The sequence below is a fragment of the Cyphomyrmex costatus genome, unplaced genomic scaffold (assembly GCF_001594065.2).
Source record: "Cyphomyrmex costatus isolate MS0001 unplaced genomic scaffold, Ccosl1.0 scaffold666, whole genome shotgun sequence".
Lineage (NCBI taxonomy): Eukaryota > Metazoa > Arthropoda > Insecta > Hymenoptera > Formicidae > Cyphomyrmex > Cyphomyrmex costatus.
In genome coordinates this window covers 345,185-356,702 of record NW_017280229.1, presented here as the reverse complement: position 1 = coordinate 356,702, position 11,518 = coordinate 345,185, and positions in this window count along the sequence as shown.

Genomic DNA, 11,518 nt, shown 5'->3' with positions numbered 1-11,518 from the left:
GGGGGAACTTCTGTATCTCTTCCGATCTCTCAGTGGAGCGCCTTGAACCTTTCCGTTGTCCTTTGTCCCTCTCCCCACCTCACTCCCGAGTCGCGGTACGCCCGTGTGTGCAAAGTCCTTTGGAGAGAGAGAGAGAGATACGTACCTATGATGTCGATCGGGGCTGATCCGAATTCGCGTGGCGGTTCAACCGCGACATACGAGACGAGCCGATTCTGCCTCTCCTCTTCCTCGCCGCGCGGACGTCTCCTCCTTCGCAACACGACGATACGCGGGCGCCGACTCGCCGTACGGCGAGGATGCAAGACGCGCCGCCGTTGCCGGTGACGACGACCGTCTTTTTTTCTTTTCTCTCTCTCTCCTCTCTTCTCTCCCTCCGCGCCTCACTTCACACACGTCACCGCGGTCCCGCCGCACTTTCGTATCACCGTCGTCGATTCACACGGCGAGACGCGCGACGCGCTCGCTCGCCGCACTCACTGCCGTCGCTCGTCCGCGGCGATATGGCGCGTACGCATCGTGCATAACCCACGTATTCGTTACAAAGTCGCGATGCACTCGTCGGAGCGTCCGTTTCTTGTCCACTCGGCCGCCCTACCGTTCGTAACGTTCCTCCGTCTGTCCGTCCGTCCCCTGTCCGCTTCTGTGTTGCCGCCGCGAGCGTCGCGTACCGTTCGCCTCTCCCGCGGATGTAGTACCGGCGGCGTGCACGACAGTGCACGATATACGCCGGAATCGTGATCGCGCACACACGCGGCACACTCCGTCACATGTTCCGTGCGAGCTTCCTCTACCATCGACACGCATGCACCACCGACGCACCGCACCAGCACGCACGCACCTTTTCCACGAGAAAGAATGCCCGAGTTCCGGATTTCCACGCGCGAGTAGCGACACAGCGACCGAGTTCCCCGGATGGAGGGGGGGAGATGATTGCCGGACATGCGCAACGGCGTCAAACATTAGCAGACGCGCTCCTTCCCCAGATCGTGGAATTTCGTCGCGCGTGCGCGGTCGCGCGCGCGCCTGACCACGTGACTGCCTCGCAGCCAGTGCACCGCCACCGGCGGTAATAGGGGGGTTGGGAGGGTTCTTTATTAAAAATTGCGCTCGCCCTTTTATTATTATTATTTCTCATTTATAACATATATATATATATATACCTTTTCAATAAATTCTAATATTTGTACAAGACGACCGCGTCGACTCTCTCAAAAATTTAATAAATTTTACTACATCGATAGAGAGACTAGCTGCTGTTCTCTCAAAAGACGCAGTCGGTACAAACGTCGTTCTTAGTATTCTATGTGTATAATAAAAATAGAATGACACTTATCGTATTAATCGTGTCTTTTTAAAGGAAAGTAGCTTTTATTTAATTGGAAAATTGTACGTTTTCCAGCTAATATTGAAAGACAGTAATTAATTACGTATTTTAAGTATTAAAATTCTAAATAAAAATAACTACTTAATTGTCTTTCAGTAATAAATTGTCTATACAAATTCGGTTTCTACAAGGATTGTGATACTCAGAAGAAGTAAGGAAAAAAACTTAAATCATAAACGAATCAATCAATCACAGAAAACGTAAGACAACAACATAAGTAGTATCTAGTAAATAAAAAACGTTGATTTGCTTACTATTACATCTTACTGCTCATGGAATGTACGGGAATCCTAACGGTACCACTTATCTCGATAAAATATTGACGCTATATAGTGAGGCGAATACTCCGGTGCACGTTTCAAAAAATCTGAGATCAGGTCCAATAATCACAAATATAGTATACGTATGGATTATTTAAAGCATTAAAGTTTCGACCGTTATGGTCAGTATATCCTATTTCCTCTTTGTTGAGTTTTCAATTGTACGGTCCAATAAGATTCTTATTGTCTGAGAACATTAACTTGTTTTTTTAATCATAACAATTTTTATCGCTTAACAAGTATCGAAGCATTACAGAGAGAATCAATAGAAAATATCAAAGAAGTTGGTAGATTTATAGTGAACGATAAAGAATATTACCGAATAAAATTTATTGGGTACTACTGAAAGGAGAGAGAAATTCCTACGCGACTTAATAATGATACTTTACATTGCTCCTTGATCTGCCGGAGCTAGTCAATGACACAAAATGTTCTTGAATGTGCGTGAACGTGTTGGGATCGAATACGTTGTAAGCAGGTTTGAACCTGATCGGGTCTTTACGACGCATCGAAAAACGACTGCGATATACTCCCGAGTAGAATCACGTCTGAACAAGATCAAGCTCTTTGCGATTATTTCGAGAAGCAAAAATGTAGTTTCCGAGTGAAAAACGAAATTCTGAATCCTATAATCTCTCAGAGGGAGACTCAGGATTATTATCGTTGCGGAGAAAAAATTATCTCTTTCTCTCTCTCTCGACGAGTTTCAAAATGTTGGAAAACTGCATGAGGACTACTCACAATTTTTATGCGTCAATCGCATTTCGACTTATTCCCGGACGTGAGATAGAATCATAATGATAACACGTTACATCATTAGGAGGTCGTTTGTGTATCTTGAAACGAGATGGAAATTACAAAAGTTTATAATTCACTAATATACCCATTTCTATCAATGTAGTTTCATTTCAATCTCGGTTTGATTAACTCTTCATTTTTTAAATAGTTTCATAAGAATTAGAAAAAAATTAATTGAGGTTGATGTTAATCTATGTTGTAGAAATAGGCATAAATGTTGATCAAGGATAGTATAAATATTAATTAAGTAAATTCACTCACTTGTAATTTTCACTTAGTTTCAAGATATACCATTGCTTTCTAGGATTTAAAAAATTAGTCACACATATATACTGTAAGTTAATTTATAATAAAGCTATAATGACGTCCTCATCATTGTACGTGTTCTACTGCAGGTTTCTCGCTTCTTTTTCCATTCGAAAATGTATTAATAGGAGATCTAAGCAAAATAATCGATGCTTCGTTATTGCGCAATAATCTTTTAGAAAGTTTTCATCGCTCTAATTACGCGCTAATTATCATTCAGCTTACGGCTAATTTCAATCGGTATACATCATAATGTCGGACTCCATAAAGCGTTCCATTCCTGACCATCAATGTATAAAGAGCGAGTTATTCGAACGCGTTCTCCTGGTAACGCTGGAAAGCTGCTAAGTGAAATCTAAATATCGAAGACAACTCACATTCGCGAGTACATGCTCGAAATTGATCCTGTCATCCCAGAGCGCGGCTGTGAAGATACAGGCGCGGAGAGAAGAAACGGAGGGGAGGAGAGCCACGGAGATGCGATCGACGGGAGATGGAGAAAGGGGAGGGAGAAGGGAGGGCCTGCTGCCCGGGCACCTCAACCTTGAGCGTGCGGACGGGGAAAAAATCGCGACGCCTCTGCGCAAAAATTAACGAGAGCGATACAACATGGCGGCCTCGCCCGTTGTTGATGTTTGTTCCCTTCACCCCCTCCCCCCCCCCCCCCCCCCCACCTCGCTGCGCGGGCTCCATTTCGCCGGGTATCGTTTTGGGCGCGGTGTCACGCCGCCGTCCAGATGAGTGACTGGAGGGTGGAAGGACGAAGGGAGAAAAAGAGAGCAAAAGGGAGGACAGAGAGAGAAAGGGACAATAGGTCATCCTTCGAGATCCCAGCAACCCCCTGTCCAGGCCTGTGTTGGCGCAGGTCGGGTGTCGCCAGCTATGGGGCTTACAGGAAACACCCCAACATACCGGACTTCACCGGATGCGGCATCTAGATACTTTGATAGTTGTCTAAACAAACCCCTGCCTCCGTAAATCCCGCTCCCACCTGTCTGCCGCGTTGCGTGCGGCGCTTAGAACATGGCCAATCAAAATTCCGAAGCGAAGCGTGCGTTCGCGACTCACTTCAAGTCGAATCGCTTCGGTCGAACGCGACGCACAGATCTCGAAATTAATATATTTAAAAAAATCTTTTTTCAACGAAGAGATTAAATATCGTCATATGAGATCATTTCTAGTCTGATTTTCTAGTCTAAAAAAGAAGAGTTTCTAAACAATTGTAACGTTCTCTCTCAAATATTTTTTTTAAGTAAATCTTACTCTGAATTATAAAAATCAATATCAGCCAATTAATACTCATTTTGAATAATAAATAAAATAAGTAATTAATTGACCCGAGTATTAGTACTAAATTTCTATAAGAAAAGAATAAAATTTCACGTTTAAAGATTGAAAATTGAGCCACTCTTTTTCAAAACTGACTCAACTGTTATTCTTTAGAGAGTTTATAATTTATTTCTCAACACAATCCCAAAAATATACATCTCTGAAAATTTAAAAATATATTTTCTTAAGAAAAATTAATTATTACTAAAAGCGTCTTATCTATAAAAAAAAAAATAATAAAGTAAAATAAACAAATAAGATATACTCGATTTTTCTTGTAACATAATAAAGGTGCAATAATCTTTTATATTTATATAAAACATATAAATATATTTTACAAGACAAGATTATATGGAAAAAATGTGAAAAGGCGATTGAATTGCTCTTTATGCCATGCATTATTTATTTATCGATTCATACATTTTTAAAAATTGATTCATATTTCCAAAAAACATCTGATTTCTAATACAGGAGTGACGTAAAAACGATAGATCGGTACACAATCCTACGGGACTTTGAAGTCGAAGGAATACTGATTAGAACGGTTTCAGCATGTAAAAATGCTCGCCCGGGACTATCACATCCGCGGGGGAAACGGTGGAGGTAATTCGTAGCATTAAAGTGGTACAATAACAGACTTCTATGGTATGCAACACAGGTTCCGCAGGTTGTAATGACGAGTCTCGGCCCTTCCGCAAGTCTACTACTCTATTCCGGGATCGTATTTCGGGATTGTATTATATTGCTGGGGTGGAAAAGAAACGCTGAGTACATATACAAGAAAACGTCGTTGTGATGTCGCTTTAAAATTAACTCGGAGATGCAGATTTCGCACCTCTCATTTTTGGCCGTGTGGGACGAAACTCGCACTAGAACACGGCGTAAAACTCGCGTTACGGGTCAAGAATGTGTACCGAAATACGCACGAGTAGAATACGAGAAATTTATAGACATACGAAGCTGCAAGAGAGACACGTCCGCAAGCAGTTCGGAGAAAGATGTATTTAGTATACATTAAAAGAAAATAAAGAAACGAAAAAAAGTAGAAAGTATCACATCGCGCCGCGCAAATAGCTCGGTGCAAATATAGTTCCGTGTAGTCTAGGAACGAGAAAAACGTAAGAATCATCGAATCGAGTTGAAAATTGGTCTCTACTCCTTTTCTCCTTCCTATACAACTACTTGCATACTCCTGTATTCGGTACATTAACAGTGATTTAACGCAGTAACAACAATACATAATCATTTTTTTCACAAATATTAGCAACGATAAATAACAATTTGTTCATACATACTTTTTTCTATTTTATTATATTATAGTGAAAATCATATATGAAACAAAAGAACAAGCATTTTTATCATTCTAATATCTTAATTTATTTATAATATTTTAATAACTTATAAAAACACAAATCTTTGTTAAATAGATTGTGAGAACAAATGACATATAAGATAATCAGATTTCGAAAAAACTCGCTTATAAAAAATATATTATTGCGGGCAATGAGTGAATAATCAGGTTAAATCTTATACACCTAAACAAAAATTTGTATGAATTTAGTATTGTTGCTAAAGCGTTAAATCCATTTTTATCCGAAGGAATAAATGGAGTATGTTTACTATTGTTAATTTAATAATGCATAACAGCACATAAAAAAAATTAAAACGCAACGACGAGTGTCTCGACGATCGTTAAATCGATCGACAGAATAACATATATTATGCACTGCTCGAAAATAATTAGGAGGTTTTTGCTTTAAGTGAACAGCTCGAACATCAGTTTATTAAAAGAGCTAAAAAAATATCGTGTATTTGCATAAATATATTTATTAAAAACAAAAAACAGAATAATCAATTTTTCATAGAATAAATTTATCAAAAAGTGTAACAGCACCACATGTTAAAGATATGAAAAATATTATCGTGAATCATTGAATTTCCTTCAATCTGGTAGTTTACATTTATGGACGCCCGTAACGTTTCTAAATTAAAAAAAAACTTATTTATTAATTAATATATAACGAGTTTATATATTTTTTACTTTAATAGAACCAATACAAAGGGGCATTTTTTTGCCAAAAAAGTCATGTTTCAAAAATACATCTTTATAAAAATAAAAACCATTTTTTAATTTTCAATTCTTATTATTCAACAATAATTAATTAAACTAAATTTTAAAGAAAAAGATGCATAGTATATAAGAACTAATATTTCAACACACACATATATATATATATATATATATCGAAAGCTGTTTGGCATTCCAAGATTTTAATCTCAAGATTTTAACCTTGTTTTTAAGTAGACATTCATAATATTTAAAGCTGTTACCGTTCCTTGAGAATAAACCTCCAATTATTTTTGCAGCGTATTGATTTTCATTGTTTCACAGTTAGATGCGATTCGACGCGCGTCGAGGGGCGTCGGGAAGTGGCTCTAACTAACATCGATAGTGCTTAGAAAATAATGCACAATTACAACGAGCTTCGTGTTTAATGCCGCTGTTATTCGCGGTCTCGAACAGATACAACAACGAGCACGAAAAGGACAGCGTAAAATCAACCGACCTCCCGCGATTCCTCATTGTCGAATTAAGCCGCGCGATTAATTAATCTACGATCGCGAAGCCTCTCTCGTCGGCGCGTTCACGCACACAATATAATACGCATAGAATAGACGAACACGCAACGTACATACATATACATCTTACAATTCGTTATTCTCGCTAAGTGAGACAATTATTCGGTAGTGTACTGACGCGATTACATTGGCAGAGAAAAATATATAGCGCGGTTGGTTCATTCGGATGATGGTCCGACATCACAAGCAACAACGAGTGAGACTTCAGTATGCTGATTCGATGCTGATGCCATTTCGATCTCGCATCGACAGCATACGAAAAGGAAACGGGTCACGCGCTCTGTAAACCCGTCTCCTTGATACATAGCGAAACTATGTTCGAACAAGATCTGTCTTCAAAGTAATGAGGACAATTATCTTAAGGTTCGCTTACGCAGCTTGTTCGAAGGAAAATATATCGATAGTGAGACGATTATTCCGTCTATACGAAGGAATTTGGAAGCGACTTTTCCTTTTGAGCGACCCACCTCAGTATTGAGAATTTAATTCGTGGCGAAGACTTGTTCGCGACGAAATATCTCAATTACAATTGGATACAATATCTTGTTACATCGCCAAGGAAAAGCCGATTACCAGAACGCTCCAAAACTCCTTCGCTAATATATCCCCTTTCCTCGACATCCCTTATTACATCTGTATATGCAACGCGTATCACATATACGAGAAACATTGCGACGCAACACGTTTACGTTTGATAACATGTTGATTAATTAGCACCGATCGCGATTTTTTTTTTTTTTTTTTCGGCGTTGTTGATCAAACGACGCCAGGTGTAACGAATAACATGTCGAGACGCATCGACGAAGCGCCGCTTTTGCAGACAGGAAAATGTGAAAGCGACGCTAAATCGCGGCGAGCACGCAGTCACCGTCACGGAGAGCGAGCGCGTGACTTTCGCGCAATTCTTCATCACAATGTGTACAATCGGCATCAGCTGCCGACGATGTTAATACTTAACGAAACTAAATGCTACGGAGTCGACGAGAAGTAATTACAGGTATATCTTGGTCCGCTTGGCCGCGTCGCCGTGATTTCGCGTCGTTCAACAACATTCGCAAAGCAACGATCGCTTTTCCTCGATTGCTCTTGTTACGCTTAACAGAGTCCCGTTTCTTATTCAACCGTTTAATATCGCGGTGACACTTTTAAGAATTGAGGTCCCGGGAAGACCTGTTTAAGAGAAGAATTCAATCGACGAATTTCAAAAGTGACGAATATCTTCTATATCTTCTGTATACGACTGTAATTATTCATCGGTTGAAATCGGCGAGATTCTGTGATAGCAACATTTCAGTACTAAATGACCTTCTATCATCCTCTTGGATACATTGTACATTCCCTGCGCTGAGAAGTTAAAACTGACATTTCCGTGCTAAAAGTGAAATTCTTACTGAAAAAGATTCTTACAGTGATAAACGAAATTTTACACCGACAGTATATTATATAATAACGCCAATATATATACTGCACAACGCCCGAATACCACTTTTGTTTTAAAACGCTTCAAATCTGGAATATACTTATAGAAATTACATTAGCGTCAAGAATCGATTTAGCACGTTTCTTAGTCAGTTTGTATCGCAGGCGATACTGTTTAAGAATTCACTTCGATGACGGCGTATCTAACGAAGATTATCGTCGTACAAATTCTTTTACATCGCATTTGCTCGGTATAAGCATTTATCCATTCCGACAAATAATACGCGAGAGACCATCTTCTCTCGCCGCGCACGATTCTTCGATCTCTCGCGGATCACGCAATACAAATCGCAATGACGAACGTGATACTGTGCTTCGATGCTCTGAATCATTCACCATTACACGCTATACGCTTTCTTTTCGATTTAACTCTCTATTGCCCTGTGCATACACATTATATACCTACGGCCGTTTCATCATCTTCCTCCTTCGCGGCTCTTTTTTTGTCAATAATTCTAACTTCAAGTTCCAACATGGATAACTTGTTTCCGAGCTTTAAAAAGTTTTCAAAAGCACAGATTTATTTTAACAGATTTACCTACTTATTGTGCCACATGCTTTCCTCTGAATCCTGAGAGACGACTTGGGCGATAGAGAGCTAAAAGTCCCATACATTCGGGACGGATGTGCATTCGAATGACTATCCCATACTCGATGGCATTATATGCTCGCGCACGCTACAACTAGGACATTGTAAGATCCGTTCGTAACTATAAACGAATATTATATATAGCGACAAAATATATACGTGAGACCGTAAAAGCCCTTTGTTAAAGATTCCGGAAACCTTCAGGCTTGATTGCGCGACGGTACAAACTTCTGTTCTCGCTTACATAGCTCGTTGCTTACATCTAACGCTGTTTGTGTGATATAGATAGAGGAATGCGCGTGTCTGGCGATCCTGTTCCCGTTCCAATGGGCAAAAGATCATTTGTTGTACGAACGGAACGCGATGATCGCAGACGTCGCGACGACAGGTACAAGTCAATCGGAAACGTACGAGCCGTGTGTTTCGAAAATAACGCAAGTCGCATTTACAGTTCAGATAAGTTCGGTCGACCTGATTGAAGACGATCTACGGAAACTCATAGGCATAGTTAGATTAAGTTCGTTCGTGCCTCTTAAGAATTAACAAGATCGTCGCGTTTTTTGGGAATAAGTTTATAAGTCTATCGAACACGCTCTTGGCAATTATCAAAACAAGACACGCGCAACTCGTACAAGATCAAATCGATACTAATCAATACTTGGCGGCTTCTCTCGGATCTGATTTTTTTTTTTTTCGACGATTCGCACTGCCTGTCTCCGATCTTCCTCGCGACATTACATCACGCTCATTCCCGTCGACTGGAATGGATTACATGTACTCGTACTTGATTAAATTATGACGACGTTACTCGTGCCATGTCCAAAAGTATTGGAAAGCGCCGAAAACGAATCAACGAATGAACGAACGAGCGAGTGAACGAACAAATCTACGTCGAACTGAATGCTCCCTTTCTTGTTCGTGCACGGGTGTGTGTATTCGTATGCCGGCCCTCTCTTCGTTCTATCGCTTAAAGTGTGTAAAGTATTTTCTTTTTAGGAACTTATAATACTACTCGTGGCCGCCTACGACTGACCCGACGGCGACTGTTTCGTTCGCGCGGGTTCAACAAAATTGCGTTTACGTGTCGCGTATCCGTGTCAAAATCAAACTATATACATACATATACATACTCCGGCTATACCTCGATAATCTTGTGCGATCTTGCTTTCAGTCGACGATAACTTAACGCTCTTTTTTATCCCTTTTCTTTTTCTTTATTATAATTTACCTAAATGCGCGCGCTTCGCCACCAGCGGCTGATTATAATCGAAGGAGGAACGCTAGCCGCTGCAGCGTAAAGATTCTCTAGCTTGAGGTGAGTCGAGAAGACCAACGTTGTTCGTTTAGAAGTCGACGGAGCGGTCGCGCGTGTCCCCGATCCTCGCTTCTCATCGTGGAATGTCGTAGACAGAGCAACAAGAAAACTCTTCGCGCTGGCCGTGATTCCGCTTTAGAGCCATGGTACTTGTACGACGTTAAATGACGAGAATCATGCGGGGAAATATACACTACGCTGTATACCAGACTTCCGATAAGAGTACCACGGCTCCTTGGCGGGAAGTGCATATGCCTGATCGCTCCAGTTCTGGCCGAGAAGAAAAAAAGAAAAATAAACGTGCAAACCCACGTAAAGCGCGCGATTGAGCTTGATCGGGTCGTTGTCGTCGTCGTCTGCTAGTTAGACCGGGCTATCTTGTCGAAAGACAGTCTCTCTCTCTCTCTCTCTCTTTCACTCTCACTTTCTCTCTTTCACACTCTCATTTTTTCTTTCGATCTGCTGCTACCAATCGATCATATGCACGACAAACTTTTCGGAGCGTCAGGGTCATTGGACTCCCTTTTTATGTCTCGAAGAAATCGCTGTCTTGCGCATACAAGTTTCATGAATGCCCGCGCGTGGATTTCCGGTCCTCCACAGCCCTCTCTTTCTTTCTTTTCTCCCGATTTTGTTTCCCCTACCTTCTACCGACACTCGCCGATCTTCATCCACTCTCGAACACGCTTGTAAGATTTTCTACTTTATCACAGATGTTTTATTCTCGATTTTATAACGCCCTTTCTATGCCTACAGCTCACTCGGTAACAATCAATGAGGGATCCTAATGTCGTGTTTCCCGTGTTGTTCGCATACTGTGCACGATTACGCTTTAATATACATTTCCCGTGTTGATTTCTCTCTCTCTCTCTCTCTCTCTCTCTTTCTCCCTGTGTCTTGTATAGTCAACACGTGTTACAATCACAGCTCTCGTCTCGCCATTTATGTGCAAGAAGACACGATCACACGCTAAGGCCTGCCTTAGTACAAAAATATACATTCGCTTCTTAAAAAATAGATCTTAGCATTCTGTACTGGCTAGCGTTCGTTTGATATTTTACAGTATTTTGATTCTTGGCAGGCTGCTTTAAGGGTTTAGTTTATAATATCGGCTTCTGAACGAGAACCGCCGTCGAGTGAGCTCTCTCAGGGCTTATTCCGATCTAAACGCTAGCTTGTGCACCATCCCTTTGTTTTATTTCGCTTTCGCGACGCGCATATTCATAAATACGTTCGCATCCGCTCGATCGCAACGGCGAAGCGATTTAGACCAGGCCGAGGTGGAAAGCAACGTGGAAGGAAAGCCGCGTTTAAAGCGCAGTGGAGAAAACACCGTGAGGAAAGACGGTTACCGC